Source organism: Aotus nancymaae, unplaced genomic scaffold (assembly GCF_030222135.1).
Source record: "Aotus nancymaae isolate 86718 unplaced genomic scaffold, 86718_ANA_hifiasm-v0.15.2.pri h1tg000004l, whole genome shotgun sequence".
NCBI classification, from domain to species: Eukaryota; Metazoa; Chordata; class Mammalia; order Primates; family Aotidae; genus Aotus; species Aotus nancymaae.
In genome coordinates, this window is record NW_026988415.1 from 62,275,078 (window position 1) to 62,280,136 (window position 5,059).

Sequence of the window (5,059 nt, forward strand, 5' to 3'; positions counted from 1 at the left end):
ATGGATTTCTCTTAATATTTTAAGGCATGTTCCTTCAATGCCTAGTTTGATGAGGGTTTTTAACATTAAGGGATATTGAGTTTCATCAGAAGTCTTTTCTGTATCTATTGAGATGATCATAGGAATTTTGGTTTTAGTTCTGTTTATGGGGTGAATCTCATTTACTGATTTACGTATGTCCAATGAAACTTGCATCCCAATGACAATGCTTACTTCATCATGGTGGATTAGCTTTTTGATGTGTTAACGAAATTGAGTTTGCTAGTATTGTGTTGAGAATATTTGCATCTATGTTTCTTAGGAATATTGGCCTAAAGATTTTTTTGCTTTTGTTTTTGTTGTTGTGTCTTTGTCAGTGTTGGTATCACAATGATTCTGGTCTCATAGAATGAGCAATGAAGGAGTCCCTACTTCCCAGTCTTTTGGAATAGTTTCAGTAGAATTGGTTTCAGCTCTTCTTTCTACATTTTGTTGAATTCAGCTGTGAATTCGTTTGGTCAAGTCCTTTTCCTGGTTTGTAGGCTTTTTATCACTGATTAAATTTAAAAACTAATTGTGCAGTTCAGGATTTCAGTTTCTTCCCGTTTCAAACTTGGGAGGTTTTATGCTTCCAGAACTTTATCTATTTTTTTCTACATTTTGTAGTTTGTGTACATGAAGGTATTCATAATAGTCTTTAAGGGATTTTGTATTTTTCTAGGGTTGTGAGTAATAGGTAATGTCCGTTTTGTCATTTCTGATTGTGTTTATTTGAATCTTCTCTATTTTTTCTTTCATAGTCTAGCTAGTGGTCTATCAGTCGTCTTTATTTTTTTGAAGAACATACTTTTGTTTTAGTTGATCTTTTGCATGATTTTTTCTCATCTCCCATTTAGTTTTGCTCTTGTTATGGTTATTTATTTTCTTCTGCTAGCTTCAGGGCTGGATTGCTCTTGTTTTTCTATCTCAAGGTAGGCTATTGGGTCTTTAATTTTCGATATTTCTAATTTTTTCATGTATGTATTTATCACTATAACTGTGCCTCTTAATACTTTAGCTGTGCTCTATACTTTCTGGTATGTTGTTTCTTTGTTTTCATTATTTTCAAATAATTTCTTGATTTATTTCTTAGTTTCATTGTTTCTCCAAAAGTCATTCAAAAGCAGACTGTGTAACTGTAAACTTTTGAGAGACCTTCTTAGCACTGATTTTTTTTTTTTTTTTGAGACAGATTTTCACTCTTGTCTCCCAGTGGGGAGCACAATGGCACAATCTCAGCTGACTGCAATCTCTGCCTCCGGAGTTCAGGCTATTCTCCTGCTTCAGACTCCCAAGTAGCTGGGATTATAGGCATGTGCCATCACACCTGGCTGATATTGTAATTTTGTTTTTTAAGTAGAGACAGAGTTTCACCATGTTGCCTAGGCTGGTCTTGAACTCCTGACCTCAGGTGATACACCCCCAATGGCCTCCCAAAGTGCTGGGATTACAGGCATGAACCACCATGCCCATCCTGATTTTTATTTTTTATTTTATTGAAATTCTGGTTGGTATTGTTTTGGTTTTCTTTTACATTTGTTCAGAATAGTTTTATTTCCAAACATGGTCAATTTTAGATTATGTGTCATGTGCAGAAGAGAAAAATATATATTCTGTTGTTGTTGGGTGGACTGTTCTGTAGATGTCTCTTTGGTCTATTTGGTCAAGTGTCAAGTTTAGCTCCTGAATATATTTGTTAGTTTTTTGTCTCCATGATCTGTATTAGATCATAGAGGCAAAATGAGGGGTAATGTCTCTAGAGGTCAGAGGGATGATGAAGTCTCCCACTATTATTGTGTAGTTTTCTAATTTTCTTTGCAAGTCTCTATGAACTTGTTTTATAAATCTCAGTTTTCTAGTGTTGATTGCATATTTATTTGAAATAATTAAATCTTCTTGTTGAATTGCATTATCTACCATTATGTAATGCTCTTCTTTTTCCTTTTTGACTGTTGGTTTAAATGCTATTTTGTCTGAAATAATAATAGCAACTCTACCCGTTTTTGTTTTCTGTTTACTTGATAGATCTTTCTCTAGCCCTTTACTTAGAGACTAGGGGTATCCTTGCATGAGAGACATATCTTTTGAAGAAAACATACAGTTGAGTCTTGCTTCTTTCTTGAACATGTGACTTTGTGCCTTATAAATGGGACATTTAACCTATTTACGTTCAAGGTTAATATGAGTATTTGTAAATTTCATTTTGTTATGTTTTTAGCTGGTTGTTATGTAGACTTGATTGTATAGTTGCTTTATAGTGTCAATGGTCTATGTACTTATGTGAACTTCTGTGTTGGCCAGTAATGGGTTTTCCCTTAGAACTCCCTTAAGGACCTCTAGTAAGAAATATCAGGTGGTAATAATTTCCATTAGTATTTGTTTCTCCATTGATTATGAATCATAGTTTGACTGAGCGTAAAATCCTTGGTGGAAAATTGTTTTTCTTAGAATGCTGACCATAGGTTTTTGATCTCTTCTGGCTTGTAAAATTTCTACTGAAAAGTCTACTGTCAGCTTGATGGGGTTCCTTTTGTAGTTAACCTTCCACTTCCCTCCAGTTGCCTTTAATATTTTTTTCTCTCACATTGACCTTGTAAAATTTAATTACTATGCGTCTTGGGGATAGTCATCTTGTATACTATCTTGCAAGGCTTCTTTAAATTTCCCAAATTTGAATGTCAGCCTGTCCAGCAAAGTTGGGAAAAATTTTGTGTACAAAATTCCCAAATATGTTCTCTGAGTTTCTTGCTCTCTCTCTTTCTCTTTCAGAGATAACAATGAATCATATGTTTTGCCTCCTTACCTAATCCCATATTTCTCAGAGGTTCTCTTAATTTTTTTATTTTTTTCTCTTTATGTTTGTCTGACTGAGTTCATTCAAAGAACTGGGCTTGGAGCTCTGAAATTCTTTTCTCAGGTTAGTCTGTTCTTCTCTGAAATTTTGATAGTTTTTCAGCTCTATCAAATCAGTTTAGTTCTTTCTTAAAATGGCTAGTCTTTCATCTATTAAATTGTTTTACTGGATTCATAGATTCCTTGCATTGGATTTTAACTTTCTCCTGAATCTTTATGATCTTCATTGCCATTCAGATTCTGAAATCTATAACAGTCATTTAAGCTATTTCAATCTGATTCAGAACAATTGTTGGGAACTGGTGTAGAAATTTGCAAGCATAAAGAAACTCGATTTTAGAGTTGCCACAGTTCTTGTACTGTTTTTTTTTTCTTTTCATCTCTGTGTATTGTTGTTTCTTTACCTGTGCTGTAATTTGAGTATATTCAATTGACTTTATTTGTGAATGTTTTTAGAGAGCCAAGGATTTGGGAGATGGTCTTTAATTTTGGCTGAATTGTTGTTCTTGGATTCAAAAGGGTGTACATTAACACATTTGATTTTGCATGAAAATGCTCTGGGACAGTGAGTTCCTCTCCCACTCAAGTTCTGGCCACCAATCTTGGCTTGACACTACCAGACTATGCACCACAGAGCTGGACGTTTTGTCCCCTCCCCAGCTTTGGGACAGTGAAGGGGGGATTCTTGGCAGTGGTAATGTAAGAGGGTCTTTCACTTGTCTCTGGGGGGTTCCACACCAGAGAAATGCTGAGCTGCTGCCAATCAGAATGATTATACAGGGGCAGCTGTATTGTGGGCCTAAGCCTTTCAAGCCTGCCTGGTGAAGAGCATGTGTGGCAGTGGAATTATGAGAAAGACAGTTTGGTCTCTTCTCTGTAGGGTGGCTGTGGCATGGTGGGGGTACAAGTAAAGCACTCAAGCTCTTTGTGGCATTCCCAGCCTGTTGGCAGTGGTAGAGTGGTTGCCAGTGGCTTCTGAGAACTCCTCTTTAAAGAGAAATAGATCCACTGCCAATGATAATATTCAGCAAGTAGTGGAGATGCTCTGCCATAGGCCCAAGCTGGGCATACTGCCTGGTGTAAGGCAGGGCATCGGTGGCTCACAGAGAAAGGAGACTGATCCCTTCTCCATATGGCAGCTGCAGTGTGCTGGAGGTGCAAACAAAATGATCAAGGTCTTTGTTGCTCTCCAACCCAAGGAAAGCAAGGTAGTAGTAATAGTGGAAGGATCAGTTCCCAGGGATGGAACTTCCAAGGTCAGTTGCCCCTAGAACTTTATCCCAGAGTGACACAGAGCTCCTGCCAAGGAAAATGTTCAGCCAAGGTGAGTCAGCTGCAGTGTGGGCCCAAGCTGGGCACACATGCAGCTTTCTTTCTTTCTTTTTTTTTTTTTTTGAGACGGAGTTTCGCTCTTGTTACCCAGGCTGGAGTGCAATGGCGCGATCTCGGCTCACCGCAAACTCTACCTCCTGGGTTCAGGCAATTCTCCTGCCTCAGCCTCCTGAGTAGCTGGGATTACAGGCGCGTGCCACCGTGCCCAGCTAATTTTTTGTATTTTTAGTAGAGACGGGGTTTCACCATGTTGACCAGGATGGTCTTGATCTCTTGACCTCATGATCCACCCGCCTCGGCCTCCCAAAGTGCTGGGATTACAGGCGTGAGCCACCGCACCCGGCCCAACTTTGTTTCTTGTGTGGAAAACAGTATGGCTGCTTTTCCATATGGCAGCTATGGTGTGCTGAAAGTGGCCTACAATAATAATTCTTGTTCTCTTCATTACTTCCCTAGCCTGTCAGCAGTAGACTGGAGCAATGGCAATAGCTTTGTTATTTATTGGCAATGTCAATTATCTCTGGGTGCTCTTTCTCAGAGAAATGCAGAACTGCAACTGGCCCAAGTGCTCCATTGGGAATGGGGTGAGGGGGTGGTTATGCTTAGGTTCCAGGCCAATGGGCTGTGCTTGGTGAAGTGCAGCAAAGGCAAGACCTTGAGTCTGTCTGCTCCTCAACACAATTGATTTGACCCCTCTTTTGGGGGCATTTGAGAAAGTCTGTCATCCCTTGGTGGGGCCATGGCACCTGGGATGCTCAAGGATGCAAGATTTTGGGGTTCCATGTGGGCCTGAGTAATGTCTCTGTCCAGAATCCACACTGCTCTCCATTTTCATCTGGAGACCCCAGAGACAGAG